Source organism: Felis catus, chromosome B2, assembly GCF_018350175.1.
Source record: "Felis catus isolate Fca126 chromosome B2, F.catus_Fca126_mat1.0, whole genome shotgun sequence".
Lineage (NCBI taxonomy): Eukaryota > Metazoa > Chordata > Mammalia > Carnivora > Felidae > Felis > Felis catus.
This window is the reverse complement of record NC_058372.1, coordinates 130,973,075-130,996,380: the sequence shown is the minus strand read 5'-3', so window position 1 is coordinate 130,996,380 and position 23,306 is coordinate 130,973,075. Positions and strand designations below refer to the sequence as shown.

Genomic DNA, 23,306 nt, shown 5'->3' with positions numbered 1-23,306 from the left:
TGCTTCCTTTCTAAAAAGGGATGATTAAAAACTGTACTAGGGTTGTTACGAGGACTAGTTCATAAAGTGCCTAGAAGAAAGTAGTAGCTATCACTTTAAGATAGCCAACAATTTATAGCAGCTGAATTACCTTGGTGTTTCCATTTTCAATAAAAAATTCATTGATCTTGAAGAAAGTTTATGTTCATAGAAGCAGCAGTTTTGTGTAATATTTGACTAATCCATACAATGGATTATATTCTAGATTATGCTACATCTTCCCAATATTACTTGCCTTTCCCATTTCTACTTCTGCTTCTACTCCAGCTATGCTATACCTTGGGGAAGACTTGGTTTGAGTGGAGGATAGATGGACATGTACTGAATAAGGGATATCTTCCACGTTGCAGCTGAGTTCTGTGGATACAGTGCACTCAATTTTAATTGGATAAACTTTGAGTAGAAGAACAATCTCCTAAGTATGACCTTGGTCCTTTGTTTTATCCATTATGAGGTGAGAGTCTTTCAAGAACACAGTTTTGCTTACTACACTCAAAGGAACCATCAAAAAGGAAGGAATCAAAGTTAAGGAATCATTAAAAAGGCAGTACACACAGAGGGGCGTGGTAGAGCATTACAGGAGAATAGTGTAATGAGATATGAATGACAAGGATAAGGAAACCTTTGAAGAGTGACATATGACATGGTCAAGAAAGATTTATTTTGGTAATAGTTTATTACTGTTGAATGAAAAATTCCACCTAAAAATTATAATGAAACTTTACTGTTTCTTGGTCACCTGAAATTACTGTATGATGATTTCATTTTATGATGGAGAAAGTGGGGTGAAAAGAGGTTTAGTGGATAATCTAAGCTCACACGGTGCTAACCTATGGGAAACGCTGGCTGTGGGAAACAGCTTCTTTTAGGCATGATTCAGCACTAAGCAGGGCATGGGAATTTGGTGAATGAATTTTAATATCCCATCTACAAACTCTTAACTGTGGGACTTCACAGGTGAGAAAGAGTTTGTGCTGGCTGTGTAAGATCTGGGATATCTCTGTATTATCCGCGAGAAGGGACTTGACAGAGAATGAGAAAGAATGGGGAAGTGAGTTGATACTCTACTTACTCCAAATGATCCTTCTCTTGACATTGTCTCGGTGGCTCCCCAACTCCTTTTTCTTGAGAGCATTCTTTTTTTGTGTTGTATCAGCCAAAATGACCCGAATTTTTAACAACATCAAGAAGGATCTTCAAACCAAAATGGCAAGCATTTCTTTGCCTTGTGGATCCAAACCAGTTGTACTAGACAGGAGGAAAATAATCCAGGAGTAGATATTATTGCAGTTTCTTATTCAATCTCCCCCAGTACCTGATCCTTTATCATTTGCCAGAGAGTTAATGAGAGCTGAAATGAAAATTCTTGCTGCTTTTATATGATTTGTTCACGTCCCCTAGAAGCAGAATGAGGTTCTAGTTTTAGGGTAGGTTAAAGAAAAAATATGTCGCATGCTCACACAGTGTGGAGGGAGAAAAGTTATGAACTTTTTCTTTTTAAAGGTGGTACATTGACTACAATCTTAAAAATGTTCTTTGCTGCTCCTAAAGAAACAAAATAATCAGTTGGATAAAGCATTAATTTAAACAAGCGTAGGGTCACAAGTATAGGGTTAAGCATCCGACTCGATTTTGGCTCAGGTCATGATCTCATGGTTTGTGAGTTTGAGCCCCGTGTTGGGATCTGCATGGGCAGTGTGGAGCCTGCTTGGGATTTTCTCTCTCTCCCTATCTCTCTGCCCTTCCCTTGCTTGCTCTCTCTCTCAAAATAAAAAATAATAAGAAAATAACTTAAAAATTTTAAACAAGTATAACATACTTTATGTTGTTTAATTTGGGAAAATAAAATGCATATAGTGGAGATTTTATATTTCACTGTGTTTCTTTGTGTAAAAATAATGCTCATGAGTATTTGGGATGCGAGAAGGAGTGAGGAAAAGATTTACAGTTGGACTTAATGAGATGAGAAACGTCAGAGGAGATTTCAACTTTCTGCAAAAGACTCAGGCTCTGCTGGCAGGTCAGGTCCCCCTCGCTGGGCGTCGCTTAGGTCTTGCTATCGGCTTCTGCACAGGAAGGCTCATTAAAATGTTCTGTTATTCCGAGATCCTCAACTTGAATATTGTTATCTGGACAGTTCTCTGTTTTTTGCTCCGATGGTGGGATCCTGGGCTGCGTCCAGCCAGCGTAGGTCTGTAGTACAGCCAGTATGCACCGAGTGAGAAGCTTAACATTTTCAGTTCTATGACCTTCATGTTTTTAACTGTTAAATCATAATGTCACATTAACATAACATAGAGCTTTATCCTGAATTTTAGCTAATTAAACCATAGAGAATTAGATAAACGGTTACTGTGAAATCATTTTCTTTTCAGTTTAGTTAAACTATAATTTTATATTATAGTTATTATATTATATTGTATTATATTATATTATAATTATAATGATGTAATATATTATGTTGTCATAATTCTATATTATGTCCATGAGCAAAGAAGATTTTTATCAACATTTCACTTATGATTGCCAAAATTTCTGGATGCTATATTTGTAGATTTTATGAACTATTTGTGCCTTTGGAAAAAGTTACTATAGCATTTAGATTCATGTCTTTTGCTATAAAGTACCAATTTATTACCTTCATCATTGACTGAAATCACTAAAAAATCTATTTGAGGAGCGTGACGACCGTTACCCAGAACAATTCCAGAGCTGGAGAAATTTTGGACTCCCATTCACCGAAGATTGTATTTGGAGGTTACACTGTTATTTCCATGATCTTATATTCAGAGCTAATCTCAGTATAGTCTATTAAGTTCTGAGGTTGTGCGGATTCTGAATGTTGAATACAGAAACATATTGGCTTAAAGCATCGCTTTAACACCAGTTCAGAATAATTATGAAGAAGTATTGAGCTAATACATATGAATATGCTTTGTAAATGGAAGTAATAATTATTTTATATTAAAATATTGACAGGATTTTATCACTGGCTTATTTATATTTATCGTTTTTTAGTGATATTTCACATTTATTTGCAATGAGGGAGTATCCTATAAAAATTTTCTTAGAAAAGCACTTTACCCCCAAACTGTGTATACATTTTTGCAAAAGCTTCAGTCTTTACTTATTCTGTTTGGAAATTTGAATCTGCAATTTTTACTTGATGATGTCTTTTGATTGTAGTTGAAGAGGTTTTATTATTTTTCAGAGAGATGCACTTAGAATTCATTAGTGAATCGATCTAATTAGGTGTGAGGAATGTAGAGAGACATAATCCAAATCAGACTTAAAACATGGAACTCTTGGGGCGCCTGGGTGGCGCAGTCGGTTGAGCGTCCGACTTCAGCCAGGTCACGATCTCGCGGTCCGTGAGTTCGAGCCCCGCGTCAGGCTCTGGGCTGATGGCTCAGAGCCTGGAGCCTGTTTCCGATTCTGTGTCTACCTCTCTCTCTGCCCCTCCCCCGTTCATGCTCTGTCTCTCTCTGTCCCAAAAATAAATAAAAAAACGTTGGAAAAAACAAACAAACAAACAAAAAAACATGGAACTCTTTTAGGTACTCTGCTATTACAAAGATGAAAAAAAATACTATGAAAATAAAAATGTATTAATTTCACTAAACTTCACATTTTAGTCTTGTTTAAAACCTTATTTTGGTATTAGCCATTGAGAAAGGATGTATATAACTTTCCCTTCCTCAATTAGAAAAAAATCCTGACAAATCAGAATAGGTGTTTGATTCACATATTCAACTCAACACAATTTTGAGGCTCAGTTACCCACCTGGAATTGTAATAGGTGCTTGGAAACAACAGTGAAAAATTCACAGCTCTTGAACTTAAGAGATTTATATTCTAGCTGAGAAGGCAAAGATTTATAATCAAGGAGGGACCGTGACAGAAATCTGAAAATCTATATGCAGTGATGCGGAGGAAGTTCATCCCAGTAAGAATTCAGGAATGGGAGAGGGGTTAGGGAAGTCTTTATAGAAGGGATAGTGTTTTAAACAAACCTGGTATTTAAAGAAAGAGGATCTTCCCTCATTATTTTTTTCTGTAATTGTGAAAGTAAAAGCATCAGAATTATTTTTAGAAATCAGCCAGATGTGAGAATCATGGTTTTATTAGAGTGACAAGGGAAAAGCCGAAGTCTGGGGTTCAAAGGCATTTAAGTGGTTAGGCCTTTTGTGATAGGACTCCCTGGAAGGCCTGTGATGGGTGGCTGAGCTGTACAGGGGAGAGTGCTTTGGGGGCAGCTGGTGAGGGAGGTGGGAATGGGGACTGCAGGAGGGAGGGGGGCATCCTCTGTGGGGGGGTGAGTAGGGCCTTCTTTCCTGAGGCCTGGAGGACTGAGGCAGGGACAGCCTTTCTCTCTGCTTTGTTCATTTTGAGCCACTGCTGTTGGCATCTTTTCTTTTTCTGCAAGTGTAATTCAGGGAACTCTGTAGTGAATTTTCTAGATGCATCAGTGATTCCCTAACCTGACTGAGCATTAGGATCACCTGGTGCATTAATTAGTTAATATACAGTGCAATATTGATTTCAGAAGTAGAATTCAGTGATTCCTCATTTATATACAACACCCAGTGCTCATCACAACAGGTGCCCTTTTTAATACCCATCACCCGTCTAACCCATTCCTCACCTACTTCCCTCCATCAACCCTCAGTTTGTTTTCTGTCATTGAGTCTCTTGTGGTTTGTTTCCTTCTCTTCTCCCCCCCCTTCCCCGCCCCCACGCTTCCCATCTGTTCATCTGTTTTGTTTTTTAAATTCCACATATGAGGAGGGATACCTGGGTGGCTCAGTCAGTTAAGTGTCTGACTTCAGCTCAGGTCATGATCTCATGGTTCCTGAGTTTGAGGCCTGCATTGGGCTCTCTGCTGTCAGCACAAAGTCCACTTCAGATCTTCTGCTCCCCTCTCTCTTTACCCCTCCCCGCTCACATTTTCTCTCTCTCTCTCTCTCAAATATAAACATTAAAAAATAAATTCCACATATGAGTGAAATCATATGATATTTGTCTTTATCTGATTGACTTATTTCACTTAGCTTAATACATTCTAGCTCCATCCATGTCATTGCAAATGGCAAGATTTCATTCCTTTTGATGGCTAATTTCCAGTATGTATATGTGTGTGTGTGTGTATACACACACACACACACACACACACACACACACACACGCATCTTCTTTATCCATTCAGCAGTCGATGGACATCTGTACTCTCTCCATAGTATGGCTATTGTTGATAATGCTGCTATAAACATTGGGCTGCATGTATGCCTTCAAATCTGTATTTTTGTATCCTTTGGGTGAATACCTAATAGTGCAACTGCTGGATCATAGTGTTGTTCTATTTTTTTTTTTTTTACATTTATTTATTTTTGAGACACAGAGACAGAGCATGAGCAGGAGAGGAGCAGAGAGTGAGAGACACACAGAATCCGAAGCAGGCTCCAGGCTTTGAGCTGTCAGCACAGGGCCCAACACAGGGCTCGAACCCATGAACCAGGAGATCATGACTTGAGCTGAAGACAGATGCTTAACCAACTGAGCCACCCAGGCACCCCTACTTTTAGTTTTTTGAGGAAACTCCATTCTGTTTTCCAGAGTGGCTGTACCAGTTTGCATTCCCACCAACAGTGCAAGAGGGTTTCCCTTTCTTCGCATCCTTGCCAACACCTATTTTTCTTGTGTTGTTAATTTCAGCCATTCTGACAGGTGTGAAGCGGTATCTCATCATGGTTTTGATTTGTATTTCCCTGATGATGAGTAGTGTTGAGCATCTTTTCGTGTGTCTGTTAGCCATCTGGATGTCTTCTTTGGAAAAATGTCTTTCACATCTTCTGCCCATTTCTTAACTGGGTTGTTCATTTTTTGGGTGTTGAGTTTGATAAGTTCATTATAGATTTTGGATACTAAAATCATATATGTTAATGCAAATTTCTTTTCCCATTTTGTTGGTTGCCTTTTAGTTTTGTTGATTGTTTTCATTGACCCAGTGAGCTTTTAAAATGTTAAAAACATTTAAAAGATGTTTTTATTTGTTTATTTATTTATTTATTTTTGAGAGAGAGAGCGAGAGAGAGCGAGAGAGCAAGAGAGTGAGCAGGGGAGGGGCAGACAGAGAGGGGAACAGAGGATCTGAAGTGGGCTTTGTGCTGATAGCAGCAAGCCCAATGCAGGGCTCGAACCCATGAACCATGACGTGCCCCAACCTGGTGAGCTTTTTAAACATACAGATTCTTGGGTCAATTGCAGATTTATGGAATCTCCAAAGGTGGAATCTAGAAATTCATTTATTTAAAAGGAGTTTTATTGAGATCTAAGTTACATGTCATAAAATTCACCCCTTTAAGCGTAAAATTCAGTGGTTTTTAGTATATTTACAACGTTGTGTAATTAACATTAATTCTCCAACATTTTCACAACAAATCAATCCCCATTTCTCCTTCCTCCATCCTCTGGCAAATGCAGTAATATATTTTCTGTCTCTGTTCATTTGCCTATTCTGAACATTTCATATAAATGGAACCATACAATATGGGGCTCTTTGTAACTGATTATACATTCTTCATTCGTACTTTCATGATTTAAAGACACTAGCTCAGTCACTTAAGTAAGTTTGTACAAGCATAACTTCTTAGGCTGGGCTGATTACATCATGAACCCCTGGGGTGTGACCAGCATTTCCTAGTCTACATCCTTAAGAGATTTTGATTTAATAGTTCTGAGACTGGCCAGGGAATAAGAATTTTACAGTTTCCCAAGGTACTTTTGAAAACCAGGTGGTTTGGGAGACCACTGTAAGGGATTCTTCAAGTTGCAATAGTTCCATTCAACGCATACCCCACCCCCAGCCACCTCTTTTTATTTTCATCCTACTGCTTCTGTTATGGTTTGGTTTCTTGGCATTTCAGTGGCCTTTTACAAGATCTAACTCCTTTGTGTCCCTTCTCTATTCAGTCCTTCCTCCACACTGCTACCAGGATTATCTTCCTAAAATACAAATTGGATAGTGTCACATCTATGATTAAAAATTCTTTGATGATTTCTTATTTCCTACAAAATGAATCCAAACTTCTTACTATGACCTTTGAGGCTCCTCACAATCTGTCAATTATCTACTTTTGTCTGCACTCCTGCCACTTGCTGAAAACAATCAAGAGTTCCAGCCACCCAGACTCTTTATTTCCCCCCAACATTTCATGTAACTCTTTGATAATGCTATCGCTTTTCTTGGATTTCTGTCACAGTTGTGGCAGTCTTAGATCTGCAATGAACCATGCTACGTTATTCCATTGGCTTTAGTGGAATAATATGAAAATCAGAGGCGGCTTCTTCAAATAATTTATACTTATGATACAGTTCTTAAATACAAATGATTATATGATGTAAAATTATTGAATCTATCTAAACCAAACCTTCTGGTTAAGGTACAACACCCATACAGGCATATACTTATTTCCTTGGATTAGGGATACAGGGGATTAGTATCTTAATCTCTATGGGGTGTCTGCCATGGTCCATTGGTGGCATTGTAGGCCAGATTGCTTTCTTTTTCTCTGGCAGCTGCTGAGGCCATCCGTGTTGGTTGGACTCAGTATGAAGGCTTTCATTAGAGCTTCTGGTCAGAGGCTCAACCTTCCAGCATTAGCAACAGGAAGGAATACTATGCAGTCTTCCAACTGGAGATCTTATGGAGCTATGAAAATAGTAGCACACAGTTTAGTGAACTCACATAGTTTTAGTCATATACAGTAAAACTTTGGACTGCAAGTAATTTGTCCTGTGAGTGTTCTGCAAGACGAGCAAACATTTCTAATAAATTTTAACTTGATAAATGAGCGATGTCTTGCAATATGAGTAGTATGTGATGCTGAATGTCACATGATCACAACTGAGCCACTGGTTCTCATTCTCTCTCTCTCCCTCTCTCCTTCTCTCTCTTTCTCTCTCTCTCTCTCTCTCTCTCTCTGTGGGATTGTGAGTGATCATCTCCCATGCTCAGATGTTTGGTCTCAGGCCGCAGTGTTAGGCAGAAATGAGTGATTTTTCAGAACATTGGAAGGTGCCTCTCTCTCTCTCTCTCTCTCTCTCTCTCTCTCTCTCTCTGTGGGATTGTGAGTGATCATCTCCCATGCTCAGATGTTTGGTCTCAGGCCGCAGTGTTAGGCAGAAATGAGTGATTTTTCAGAACATTGGAAGGTGCCCACAACTGGCACTAGTGTATTTTCTGTCACTTAAAAGCACCCATGGACCGTCCTTTGCTTTTCCAGACAAGAGTAAGCTAGGAGTGCTTTGCTTCCTTCTATGTCAGGCTGCCTGCAGATACAGACCCTTTGCTGCCTTATTGCCAGTTACATTAAATACAGTATATGGCAAGAGTTTATTAATACTGTACTGTAGTCAACATCCATGAGAGTGTGTACAATGGCCCTCATGCAGAAAAAGGTTGAAAAGAAAGGCAGTAAGAAGAAGGAGATGATTACAGTGGAAGTTAAGAAAGAAATCATCAAGAAGTACGAATGAGGTATGCGAGTGGCTGAAATTGCAAGATATTATAAGAAATCCACATCTGCATCTTGTCTGCAGAGGAGGAGGAGAAAAAAGCGGACGAATCCCTTACTTCAAATGAGATTAGGGAGATATGTAAAATGTGGGAAACAGTGCCAAATTTTGTAGAAAAGCACCACCTGAATAAGGCCGTAGTAGTGTGAGCAATGAATCTGTTCAACAACAATGCAATGTCACATTTTCACAAAATCCTCAAAAGGAGGCAAAAACAAATGTCGTTGGATAGATTCCTTGTTAACGTTGCGAGAAAAGAAAAAGAGTCCATTGGGCCGATAGACAGCAGTGATTTCTGTGAGTGATAGAGAAAGTTGTCCTACACAGTAACCCTCCTCTCTCGTCTCCCTCACAGCAGCCACGAAGGTTTTCAAAGTTAAGTGAAGGTTAATTTGTTTATTTTCCTTTATATTTTGTATTTTTTATTATTTTGTATTATATTACAGTATTGTAGTCATTTTTAAGTGTTTTTTTCTTACTTTTTTGAGAGAGCATGAGTGGGGAGTGTCAGGGAGAGAGGGGGACGGAAGATCCAAAGCAGACCTGGTGCTGACAAGCTGACAGCAGCAAGCCCAATGTGGGGCTTGAACTCATGAACTATGAGATCATGACCTGAGTCAAAATTGGACGATCAACTGACTGAGCCACCCAGGTATCCCTATTGTAACCATTTTTATATGAATATTTTTGGGTTGTGGAACGAATCATCTGAGTTTCCATTATTTCTTATGGGGAAATTTGCCTTGATATAGAAGTGTTTTGGATTACAAGCATGTTTCTGGAATGAATTATGCTCGAAAACCAAGGTTTTACTGTATACGATTAGTGCCTGTACTGGCTCTGTTGCCCCACTCAACTGGTTGTGGGTTTGACATACATTTGAGTTAGGCAACCCTGACATGTTGATCCTGGATATAATTTGTGTACCACTCCCACCTCCATGGCTATGGTTTTATGTATAGGTACATTGAGCAACCCTGCCATACTGCTTCTGATCAGATGTGGTATCCTGCAGTAGAAACAGGCAGCTTTCAGGACTTTGTGCTGATAAAGTACTATATCAGTACTGGGACTTGGGACCATAAATCAGAGTTATAAACGTTCAAAATACGTTTCTACTTGTCTAATACATACTCGTGTAGATCTCATGTGTCTGACATCTACATACTCCAAGTCCTTTGGCCTTCTATGATAACCCTTTCTTTTAACATTTAAGTAAAACTGCTTGAATTCCCATCTGGCAGACTGAGAGATCTGACCTCTGTCCTTTATGTTACCCAGAACCACCTTTCCTCAGCATATTTGGAAAAGGTGGGGTGAGGCATACTGTTAATTGTTTGCCAGTGTTCACATCCTCTCCCTCTGGGTGAATTATTCTTCTTTGCTCTGTTGAAGAAGAATATCTTTGTCATATGGCTTGCTTTGGTTAATAAAATATAAGAGGAAATGATGTGTGTCACTTCCTATTGCTTTGCCACACTCCTTTCTCTCTGCCAAGAGATTACTATTGATGTTCCAAATAGTGACTACTCTGTCTGATGATCCCAGCCTGAAGATGATGAAATGTGAAGAATGGCCCTTGCTTAGCCAATCCACAGTGAACTCCAGCCCAGGCAAGAAATAAACCTTTGCTCTTCTAGGAGACCGGATAACTTAGGTGTTTATTATCATAGCATGCCCTATGATCTAAAACAATGCCTAGCATTTGGCGGGTGTTCATTAAATACTTGATGAATGAATGAACTTGAGCAAGGTACTTTCCAGGTGTCTCAAACTGGTATACTAAAACTGTCTTCTCATCTTCAGTGTGGTCCTGGACTAGTGAATAATAGAAATACACTATTGTCTTAAAGCAACAGTGTCTAAAAGACATTTCAGGGGGACAAAAACATTATTTCAAGTTGAAGGAGACATGCATATGATACAGAATAGAGCACAAATCTCACAGGAATTTTTAAGGGAAAAATACAAGTCTTCCAAGAATTTTCATGACAGTATGGAGTACTTCTTCAAGCTATGTTCCCAAGACCCCTTGGAGATGTTTGAGAAGCTTTGATAATCGCCGAGTCTCTGTTTTCTCTTCTCTGAAATACTTCCTGGCCGGAGACCTCACTGCCACCATCTCTAAGACGGCCGTGACCCTGATCAGCGGGCTCAGTGGCTGCTGCAGGTGAGAGCAGATTGCCCCCAACCAGCGGTGCAAGGGCATCGCAGACTGCATCGTGCGCATCCCCAAGGAGCAGGGCGTGCTGCCCTGACCTGGCCAACGTCATCCGCTACTTCCCCACACACGCCCTCAACCTGGCCTTCCGGGATACGTACAACCAGATCTTCCTGGAGGGGGGAGGGGGGTGGACAAGCGCACGCACTTCTGGAGTTATTTTGCCGGTGATCTGGCCTCAGGTGGGACACCTGGAGCCACCTCCCTCTGCTTCATTCCCCGCCCCCCCCCCCCCCCCCCCCCGCGCTGGATTTTGCCAGAACCCAAGTGGCAGCCGACATGGGGAAATCTGAGCAGGAGTTCAAAGGCCTAGGGGACTGTCTGGTAAAGATGACCAGGCACCGGGGCCTGGACCACGGCTTCAGTGTCTCGGGGCAGGGGCATCACCATCGTCCACCCGGCGGCCTACTTAGGCGTGTACGACCCAGCCAAAGGCATGCTCCCAGGCCCCAGGAACACCCCCAGACCGTGACAGCCGCGGCAGGTGGGCTCTCCTGCCCCTTCGACACCGTGCAGCTGCGGGTGATGATGCGGTGGGGGCACAAAGGAGCTGACGTTACATACCAGGGGACCTTCGACTGCTGGTGGAAACCTTCCATGACGAAGGGGGCAAAACCTTATTCAAGGGCACATGGTCCAATGTCCTGGGGGCCAGGGTGCGCCTTTGTGCTGGTTCTGTACGCGAGCTGAAGAAAGTCATAGCGGTGTGCTTCCCAGACACGGGGACCAAGGCCATCACGTAGAATACTTATGTTAGGGACCACTGATATTCGAGAAATTCCAGTGTCCTTGCCCGGCCAGATCACGTATAGAGGACTGGGGAAGGTTCTAAAAGGAGCTCTTTGCGATGGACGATTGGCACCAGATTCCATGTATTGTTTGTGGAGGCTGGGGGTGGGAAGGGGATTTAGGACCTCTTCGTGAGTCCACAGGCAGTTCCGCCACACTGACCCTAGAGTCCAGGTGCTTGTGGGACCTTAGTTGTGTTTAAGCATTTAATTTAAGAATCATGTCTCCGTTTGTACTTAAGCACTGTTCTCTTTTGCACAGCTGAATGTTTGCAATTATGTTTCATGTCCAGCATTCTCCTGCAAAACCATAAAAACTGGGACACAGAGAAAAAACAAAACAAAAGAAGACAAAACTCTTGTTTGGACAAGAGTAGGCAGAGGGTCTTTCAGGGGGGCTCCGTGGTGTAAGCAGCCTTGACCTGGGAGCGCATCCTTGGGCTCTAGTGAACATAGGGCTCTGTCAAGTCACTTAATCCACTAGAACCTCAGACTTAGGAAAAGATGTGCTTACACAGTTGCTGTCTGTCCCACTGGACTTTTATTTTTTTTATTTATTAAAAAAATTTTTTTTTCAATGTTTATTTTTGGGACAGAGAGAGACAGAGCATGAACGGGGGAGGGGCAGAGAGAGAGGGAGACACAGAATCGGAAACAGGCTCCAGGCTCCGAGCCATCAGCCCAGAGCCTGACGCGGGGCTCGAACTCACGGACCACGAGATCGTGACCTGGCTGAAGTCGGACGCTTAACCGACTGCGCCACCCAGGCGCCCCTGGACTTTTATTTTTGAGGAATAATATATTTGAAAGTACTTTGAAAATCACTAAGCTTTATCATTCCAATTAAAAATTGATAGGGAATTTTTGCAGTCTTTTCAAATTTCAAGATTTTATTTATGTTATAATTCCACTGGGTGGCAGTATTTCACTTGTACTCTACTATAATTCTATAGTTTGTATATAATCTCAGGAAAAAAAAAAAAGAATTTATTCACAATCTCATTATCTCCCCAATTTATCTTTCCACTTTCTCCTCCTGTGTACTCCCTATCTCCCAAAAGAATTCTGAGAAACAGTCACCATTCATTTAAAAAAGATTTAATGACATAAATGTGAGGACAGTCACCGTAAGAGAGAGGTTTGTCCAGAACTTCTGCTTCATTTGGGAGGAAGTGTTAGATAGCTTAATTTTGTTCAGATGTAAGCAAATTACTTTGATGTAGGTAATTAAAACCAGTTGAAAATCACCTATAAAAATCTTGCCACTGGCTTTTTTTGTGAATGCTTTAACAATGATTTTTTTTTTTTTTAAATGAACTCATTTGGACATTTTTGACTGATATTATCATGGATGCTTGCTTATTTTATCCTGTGTATCATAAGATCATAAAGTTGTTGTGCAGATTCCTTTGATGTCTATGACGTGTTTGAGAAACACTTTATCATGGTTCCATACCAGTTAACTTTGTGTCAGAATTTCTTAGAGAATCAATTCTACAAGATAAGTTAAATAAGACAAGTACCCTTATAAATCTTGGTAAGTGATTCCTTGCTGACTTCCGTTAATATTGAGGCTTCAATGTAAGTGGCAGGCTAGGTCTCCTGGAGTAGTCTTGTTCTGTAGCATGGAAAAAGTAAAAATTCTTTAGCAACATGGTGGAATGCTAGTTTTCACTTGTAAAGAGACCGTCAACATGATTTGTATACGTCCGCAAAGACTACATTCTGTATGTACAAGAGAAAGCAGCTAGGTGCTTTGGAAAAATTAGGCTGTTGAAAAACTGTTTATAAAACTTGATGTCGATAGAGAAATCTTCATTTTTAAATGGTGATTCTTGATGTTTAATTTAAATTTTGTGCCAAATAGATCTTTGCTGTTTTCAGGGAGGAAAAAAAAAAGAATAAGTTAAAAAAAATTTATGTCTAAAGTTGAATTGATATGTTAATGAAAATTTCATCTCTTTCTCTGATGGCCATAATTATAAAGCACAATTCCTTTTTCCACTATACATAATAATGATAAGCTGTATGCACTGTGTGCATGAGCATTTAAAAACATTTTTTGAAGGGCACCTGGTAGCTCAGTCAGGCGTCTGACTTTGGCTCAGTTCAGATCTCACAGCTCATGAGTTCGAGCCCCGCGTCAGGATCTGTGCTGACAACTCAGAGCCTGGAGCCTGCTTCCGATTCTGTGCCTCTCCCCTGCTCATGCTCTGTCTCTCTCTCTCTGTCTCTCTGTCTCTCTCTCAAAAATAAATAAACATTAATTTTTTTTTTAATTTTGAGGAAGATTATTCATAGCTTTTCACTGATTCTCAAAGGGACTTATGACTCACAAAAAGATAAAAAAAAAAACCCACCTTGATATTTCGCCATCGTTACATATTTTTAAGGAGCTTTAAAATTGCTTTAGAAGTCTTACCTCATCAAATAATAATCCTCATTTGTACAAGGGGAAAAATGGAGGAATTTTGCATCTTAGTTTCAGTAAAGAATTTTAGAAAAATTTCCCAATTTTTTTGCCTGCAAATTGGAAAATGACTGGCTGGCTAATAGACAAGTTAGGTGGATTCACGCTAGTTGAACAGCTGACTGATGAACCAGTAGAACATGAGGGTGAGTGCAAGTGGCTTTTTACAAGTCACTTTATTCTAGATCCTTTCCTGCTAAATCTTTATATCAGTAATTTAGGACTCATGCTTATTGAGTTTCCTGGTAAGAGATGAACTGGGCGAGATAGTAGCTATTTTGTTTGAGAGAAGCAGTATTCAAAATTTGAAGTCACCAAAGTAGGAATAAACCAACAAGAAGAAAATAAAAGTCAAGTCTTATATTTGCACCAATGAGCTATTTTTAAACAGAGAGAACTAAGAGAAATTTGCCTTGGGAACAATTCAAAGTGAAAAGATTTGGATGTTTCAATTTTAGTTTTAGGGAGAAGCTGGCATGATTTGGGCAGAAATTGGTCAGCATTTATAAACTAAGTGGGTTGTTGAAAAACTCAGTGGTCCTGTCTTTGGAACACATGAGCCCATGTGGAGTCACTGTTACTATAGTTTTGTCTTGAAACATATAGGTCTGGACAAAGCTGTTGTTAAAACGATACGAACTTCTTTTCGGAGTACATCTGTTTTGTAAGTCAGCCTACAGTTTGCAAACTGACAAGAAGGACTGGAAGGGATATGAGAGGAATAGTAGTTAAGAATTCTTACTGAACACCAGCTGTGGTAGGTCCTATGTTAAATCCTTTGAATGGGTTATCTAATGGAATTCTCTCATAACAACCCTGTGAGGGAGCTGGTACCAGGATTCCTTTTTCACAAATGAGACAATGGAGGCACAGATTGCTTAAAGGGATTTCTCATTCCTGTTTACAGATGGTGAATTCATATAACTTGGAATGGAGTCCCCGTCTGGATCATGAGCCCATGCATTTAACTGTTCTAATATACTGCCTTTCAGAAGAGGAGTATTATGGAGCCAACAGGGGAAAGATTAAACAGAGAGTGGTCACTATCTTTAAATGCTATAGGCAGGTAAAGAAAGATAAAAAATGAATCTGACAGGAGATGACTTCATTTCAAGTCTTTTTAGTGGAGTGTTGAGGGCAGATGTCAAATTGTAGTGCCCTGAAGATTGAATATTGAAGAAGGGTATATTTGGTGAGGACAGGGCTAGTTAGGGGAAAGAGAAGGTTATAAGAGATGATGGCAGGGCAGCCCACAGGAAAGCTGGAATAGGAGGGATGGAGAAGGTGTATGGCTAGAAGCAGGAGGAGATTTTGTGTTATAGCAAAGAGGTTCTACGAACCAAACATATCAAGAACTAGACAAACAGACTGTTCCTCTCTCTCTCTGTCTTTTGGGCAATTTTCAAGTTTGTAAAGTGCATTAAAATGCTTTCAATTTTACTGTTGACTTATTTAAAAATACTTTACAATTCAAATGTAATGCATTGGGTACTTTTGAATAAAATCAAGTAGAGACACGTGATACCTAAACCAACGTGGTTCCTTTTCCAAAATGGTTTGCTGGGAAAAGATGACATACATGCTCAAGCCCATCACAGCCACTATCAGTGGCCTAATTAGCATTTGTCCCCCATGCTTTGTCTGATTTGTCTTGAGCGCACTGGGATGAATCATTAGTGCTTTAATCTGTGTGGTTCTCTTATCCCCCCAGGGCTAGCAGTTGGTCTCAGGAGAGCTGTGTCATCTAGTTCTGGTGAATGAGATGCAAGAAGTTTTTTAGGTGTGGCTCCCAGGAGAGCTCTCACTTTTCCCATGAAAAGGAACCTAGGTCCCTCCCCCTTTTTATGACTGGGAAGTGGAGTGTCCATCCGGACGTGATGCCTAGGGGTCAGCCTTTGAACATGAGGTGACAAGTATGACAACAAGATCAATGTGTGAAGGGTGGCAAAGCGGACAGTCAAAAAGCATTGGTATTACATCAGTTCTGGGCTGCCTGGCTTTATGCCTCTTAGTATGAGAGAGATAGACCTGTATTTGTTGAAGTCCCTGTTGGTCAGATTTTCTGTTGCTTGGAATCAGACAAAGTCCGGAGACCAGCAAAACCCTTCTTCAACTATTTCTTAATACAGACGTAGTTTATGTTTATAGCTATGGTAACTTCTAAGATAATGTCTCTGATTGGCCCTCTTTTATTTTTTACAGCCTGTAATATCTCACTAATATCACATTGAAAACACTGTGGTTTATCAATTTCAGAAACAATTTTGTCTTTAAAAATTATATTTGACCACTCTATTTGCTATTTCAGTTAGCTGTACGTCTAGTTTCTTTCCAGTAACTAGAGTCATGGCTGCATGATGTTTGCATCAACTCCGTAATATCAAAAAATACTTTTTCTGTGGAGGAAAGCAAAACACAAAGCCACTAGAGATGGTTCTCACTTCAGAACTAGATCAGGGAATACTTTATTAAACCATTTGATTGACACTCTAGAAAATCTTAATTGAAGAGAGATTTTTATGCCAAACATTTACTTACTATGGAACCGCTAAAATGCATGTCTGCTTGGTTAGGAGGAGGTTAAATGTAAAATAATCCTCAATGTTCTTCAGAGTCCTGGGGTGAATATGATTATTTTGTGTTCTTTGCATCTAAATGTTCACACTCTTGAGATGTGCCTTCTAGGGAAGGTTATCACCGTCTGCCTCAACATTATTTGTCTTAAAGTACACGAGGTGGCCCAGGAGCTTTTGTAGTGGGCATGGAGCTATGAAAAACAAAGGGGTGAAATCTGGTCGGAAGCATATTCTTCTATATAGGGAGTCTAATACTAATATAGATGCTTCCTCTATTTTTAGAGTGACTTGGATTTGTGTTCAGATGATGAAACACGATAAAATTTCTACTCAATTCTGGGAGTGCTATGGTGAGAAAAATTGACCTGCCAATTTACAAACAGCAAAAGTCTAGACACTACCATAAAAATTGTTTAAATGACAGTGGGAAAATCAACATTAAAAATTATTAGAGCAATTAAGAAAAAATTTATTAAACACATGAATAAGCATCTCTGCATGTGACACAGAAAGTAAATGCAATATCCAGAAAATATATCCAATTATGCAGAGATGGAGCATTTTAATATGCTGATCTGCTTGTTTAATCCCTTGAGTCAAGGCATAATTAGCTACCAAAAGATTTGATCACTTCAAATCAGATGGTCACATCTTTTGGCTTTGCTCTAGACTATCATCACATTGAATGAATTATTAATAATTCAGTCTTGGTGCTTTGAGTCAAGCCTATTAATAACAATCTTAGTTTTAGATTTTCCCTAAAAATTTTATAAGAAGGAGAGCTCTGTTATTATATTTAAATTTAAATGGAAGTATAATTGCCTGGTTATGCCATTGTTTGGGATACTTTTCAAGAGAGGCTTGAATCCTTGAGATGCTTCCCATTTTGAGATGTGTGTATCATCATGAATCCCTAATTAGTGTAAATCTTCTGCATTAGAAAAAAATCTGAGTTCTTAACTAATGGCTAGAGAAGTGGTAGTTCTGTTCTCTGCTTTTTCAAGTCAGTTGTTTTACTGTACTTACTTTAGAATTTGGTAAGTAGGATCAACCCCCTGAGTCTATATTGTGTTGTCACTCTACCCACTGGAATAAACAGATTTGTTGCTGTTATCTACTTCCTGCTTTGAATCATACTCATTCATACATTGCTGTCCTCTCTGTTATGTATCCAGAACATACCCTGTTGTCAGTCACAACTTGAGAGCCATCCCCTCCATTGCAAATCCTTTCTTGGTAATTCTGGCCCACACGGATACAGCCGTCTCCACTTTTCAGTCTTCCACATCCATGTACACATCATAAATCCATCATAGTTTTCTTTCCCAGTGGGCCAGTTGCCCATTAAAATATATCTTAACATAACATTTCAGTCACCATACATTGAAAATCGCATTGGAAAGGAAGCCTGTTTGCCATTCTTGAATATTTCGTTTATGTGTTAGTATTTTGTCATATGGTTTTACAATTATTTTCATAATTTAAGGTAGCTTTGTTTCATTCACTAATTGCTTTGTGTAACTTTTGTGTAACTAACAAGGGTCCATTCATCGGGAATCATGTTTTAAATTTCATTTTTCAACCTCAGTTTACCACAGAGCTGGATACATAAGCTCTCAGTAATACTTGGATATGTATTAAACTCTAGGATATTTCTTGGGTATGAATGCATTAGTCTGCTCATGCTGCTATTGCAAAATATTCTAGATTGGTGGCTTAAACGACAGAGGTTTATTTTCTCACGGTTCTGGAAGCTGAAAGTCCCAGATCAGAGAGCCATCAAATTCGGTTTCTGGTGAGAACTCTTTTTCTGGCTTGCAGTTGGCTGCCTTCTCACTGTATCCTCACACTGCCTTTCCTCTATATGTGCATGGAGAGAGATCTCGGGTGTCTCTTCCCCTTTTTGTAAAGACACGAGTCCTGTTGGTTTAGGATCTCACCCTTATGATCTCATTTAACCTTAATTACCTCCTTAAAGGCTCTATATCTAGATACAGCCCGCATTGGGGTTTTAGAACTTCCACATACAAATTTGGGGGAAACATAATTTAGTTCATAACAAGGAGCTCTTAAATTATTAGTAAATATTTAAAGAAAATAACTATTGAATTTTTCTTTTTCTGTAAGTTCTTTTTTTTTTTCTGTTATATTTCTTCAACCGAGCTTGATGTAAGCCTCCATTTCACCTATATTTTTCTATAATCATGGAAGTTTTCCCTTGTAATGTTTTCGGCTTTCTATGGCTTGGCAGGTGTTAACTTTTTTCCTTAAAGTCTTAGCTGGAACTGGTCAAGACTCTTCTGGGAGTTTTACCTAAAAGGTCCCCCCCTGGAGGCTTGGCAGGGAGTGGGCCCAAGGCTGAGCTTTGTTAATCACTCCTGCTGCTCCCCTTTTCTGTATACCTCAAGCTCACCTTGAAGGGACCAACACATCATACCCACCTACTAAACAACTGTCTCAAGGACTTTTGTTGATGATCTCATAGGATTGGAAGCATATATGAATGGTCTTAAGTCTGATTATGAGTGAGGCCAGATCTGTTATGTGCAGAGGTTAGGGATGAGCCTGCTGACTTGTAGTTCCATCAAGTAAACGTCTTAGTGTGAGTGGCTCATTTTTGACTAAAAGGAATGGACAGGTTTGTATGTCCAGATATACAGAAAGGATGATATTGATGTACCCCACATTTCAACTTACTATTTGCCATAAAAATAGGAATCATAATTAATCCTCAGTTTTCTACTTTGAAAGACAGTCACACACACAAGTGCATACATGCACATGTGCCCACGTGTGCACACACACACACATACATACATACCTGAGCCAGATGTTTGACTCATTACCATAATCATCCTGTCACATTTGATATTTTCTTTCTTGGTTCTCCAAACTCTAGCCTCCTTAACAAATAGCGTTTTCATATCTCTAAGTCTAACTCCTGTTTTTTATCATGGCTAAGTGGGCCACTTTTTTGTGTTTGGAGTTATTATCATTTTTAATCAAAACCCTTGGAGTTCTTCCCTGAATTTGTTGGATTGCTTTTTACTGGATTTTTCTTAGATGTTATTTCAGCTCTAACTATAGGTATGGCACTCTTAACTGTATGAACTTCCTATTATTTTAATGCAATATTGTTCTACAGGAATGAGGTTTTTTCTGTGTGCCTGAGTTAGTATAGAAATTTCTTCATATCCCCAGGTAGTCATTGATTTCCTAGCTTTCATTAGCCAAATAACATTATTTTTGCCAATAGCATGAAATGTTGTCTACTTATATTTTTCACTTAAGATTTGTGCATTTCTTTAATGAACTAAGACAAAAATCTTGTAAGTAAAAATGTTCTATGTAAGTGTTGTATTATGTATCATTTTCTTATTAGATCTTATTGTTTTATATCTTAACACTTTATTCTGGTGTGTGTGTGTGTGTGTGTGTGTGTGTGCTGATATTTATTTATTTAATTATTTAATCTATTGGAGAGAGAGAGAGAGAGAGAGCGTGAGCCGGGGAGAGGGGCAGAGGGAGAGAGACAATCTTAAGCAGGCTCTATGCTCAGCATGGAGCCCAACATGGGGCTTGATCCCATGACCCTGGGATCATGACCTGAGCTGAAATCAAGAGTTGGGCGCTCAACTGACTGAGCCACCCAGGCACCCCCATATATACTACAGATTCTATCCAATCCCTGTTGTTGTGAATTTGGGAGGTTGGAACCTCTCTAAGATGCCTGTGGAAGCAGGGAAGGTTTACATCCTCATGGTCATCCTTGAGTTTGCTTTCCTGCTTCTGCTCTGCTTAGCAGATGCACCTTCTTGTGGCCTTGCTTATGTTGCCCTGTTTTACATGAACTCAATGTAGGCGAGGAATCCAGTTTTTAAGTAAATTTTTCTTAGTGGACTGTCTTCTTTCTGTCCACATAAGAAATTCATGTGTGAATGTAGTAGATAATTTTGAGGGTTGAGGAAGAAGAGAAGAGAGGGATGTTACAGGAGGGCAAACAACTTCAAAATAATATTAAAATGCTTGCCTTTAACTGCCCTTTGGTGTTCTCATGACCAACCTGTTTTGACTATCCACTTTACCTTACGTAGCTTTCCCCTGAACTGTCTATTCTCTTTCCTCTTTCTCCATTTTACCTTTCCTTCTTAACCTTTACATCCCACCCCCCTCCTCTTCTTTGATTGCCTCTGAGTCCTCTAGTCTATGAGGCAGTTCAGCTGTCTCCCACCACTGGCCCCCAACTCAGCTATTTTCTACCATTGCATATTGCAATTTATCAAAGGGCTCAACTGGAACAGGATCCACTCTTAAAGAGGCAATTCGCTGAACAAAAAGACTTTTTATGTTTTATTTTGTTTTACTTGTGCTGTAAGAACAGAATATCAAAATGCTGAAGAGTTGGTAATGGTTATACCATGTTTGTACAACTTTATGCACCAATAACTTTTGAGGTAGTAACAGATGGGGCATGAGAGAGATTTGATTTGGGTGAATTACTAGCTAAAATGAGAGATTAATGTGTTAGGTTCAGAATTTATTTTCATGTGCTAGAAATAAAAACTTCAAAGTAGTCAAATTCCAAAGAGGATAGATTCACATAAAATAACATGTGCATAATAATTATAATTTTAATCTTAAGTAGACTACACTATCCAAATAGTTTTCGCTTATCTAATATAACTTCAAAACTTTTGACTTTGTAAAGAATAAACGTCTTTTAACGTGAACTTTCAAACTGGTAGAACTATTTGAAGTAATGTGTTATGATTTTAAATTCTGAGGTTTCTTCTCTGGTTTTTACTGGAGTGTCAGAAAGCAGGCGTCTTACTCCTTCACATTTATTCACTTTATATTAGCTTACCAAATTTGCCTTGATGAACAAATAACATGATAGCCAAATTTGGTCCCAGGAAACAGGTGCTTATTGTTCATTAAATCAATCCTTTCCCACTTTTCTGCCAATAACATATTAGTTTATCCTACTTTAGTGAGCTATTTGTATGTTTACTTACACTAAATTAATGCTAATGAATAACTGGCAATGACCAGCTCCAATCTGGAATGATAATTCACTTTTATTTTGAGGTAATTGTATATTCACATGCGATGGTTAGACGTAATAGGGAAAGATCCCGTATAACTTTTATTGTTTCCCTCAGTGGTAATATTTTCATTACCACAACATTCCCCCTCCTCCCCAACCTTCCAGCCCTCCCCAATCCTTGGCAACCACTAATCTGTTCTCTGTTTCTATAAATGTTTTCATTTCAGGAATGTTAAATACATGAAATCCTAGAGTATGTATACCTTTTTGAGATTGGCATTTTTTCCACTTAACATAATTCTTTGGAAATTTGCCTAGGTTGTTGCACATATCAATAGATCATTCCTTTTTATGGCTAATCATGGTATAGATGTATCACAAATTTGTTAAAGCATTCACACACTAAAGAACATCTGGGTTATTTCTAGGTTTTGACCATAATAAATAAAACTACTGTAAAGATTCTTCTACAGGTTTTTGTGTGAAAGAAAGTTTAGTTGCTCTGAGATAAATGCCAGGAGTACAGGTGGGTAGTATAGTACTTGCAAGTTTAATTTTTAAAAGAAATTGCCAACATTTTATCAGAGTGATTGTACCATTTTACATTCCCATTAGCAGTGTATGAGTTATCCAATTTCTCCCAGCTTTGTATATAGAAGTTGATGTCCTATTTTTTCTTTTATAAAAATAAAAAAAAATTCTTATAGGTGTGTAGTGATATCTCATTGTGGCTTTAATTTGAATTTTCCTTAAGGCTAGTGATGTTGAACATCTTTTCAAGTACTTATTTGCCATCTGTATATCTTTTTTGGTGAACTGCCACTTCTTGTCTTTTCCTCATATTCTAATTAGATTGTTACTTAATTGTTGAGTTTTGAGAGTTCTCTAATATTTTACATATAGTCCTTTGTTGGGTATATGGTTTGCAAGTATTTTATTCTAATCTGGACTTGTCTTGTTTTTCTCTCAACAAGGTCTTTTGCAGAACAAAAGTATATAATTTTGATGAAATCAAATTTATAAATTTTTCCTTTTTGGATTGTGTTTAGTGTGAAGTCTTAGAACTCTGTCCAGCCCTAAATATTGCATTTTCCCCTAATTTTTTCTGAAAGTTTACATTTAAGTCCATGATCCATTTTGAATTAATTTTGTATCAGATGTAGAGGTTGAGTTATCCAATCCATGAACATGGTATGCTTCTCCACTTATTAGATCTGCTTTGATTTCTTTTCTAACATTTTGTGGTTTTAAGCATATAAATTGTGTACATGTTTTTCTTAGATTTATACCTAAGTGCATGGTATTGTATTTAATTTTAATTGTCAAATGTTCATTGCTATTATATAGAAATAAAGTTTATTTTGCATAATTGCCTTATATCATATGATCTTGCTAAACTCTCTTATTCTAGGAAGTTTTTTTTTAATTAGTATTGTTTCCTTGGGGTTTTCTTCTAGACAGTTATGTCATCTGCAAATAAGGACAGTTCTTTCTTTCTTTCTTTCTTTCTTTCTTTCTTTCTTTCTTTCTTTCTCTTCATGCCTATGTTGAGATTGCATAGAATTGGTATTGATTCTTTTTTAAACATTTG

General features: G+C 38.8%; 1 protein-coding gene and 1 pseudogene across 2 annotated transcripts in view; both read left to right on the top strand.

Annotated features, from left to right (window-relative positions):
• EPM2A (EPM2A glucan phosphatase, laforin) overlaps positions 1–23,306 on the top strand; it is a 107,991-nt gene that overhangs the window by 10,909 nt on the left and 73,776 nt on the right. The window lies entirely within an intron of this gene.
• On the top strand, positions 9,317–12,148 carry LOC111560561 (annotated as a pseudogene).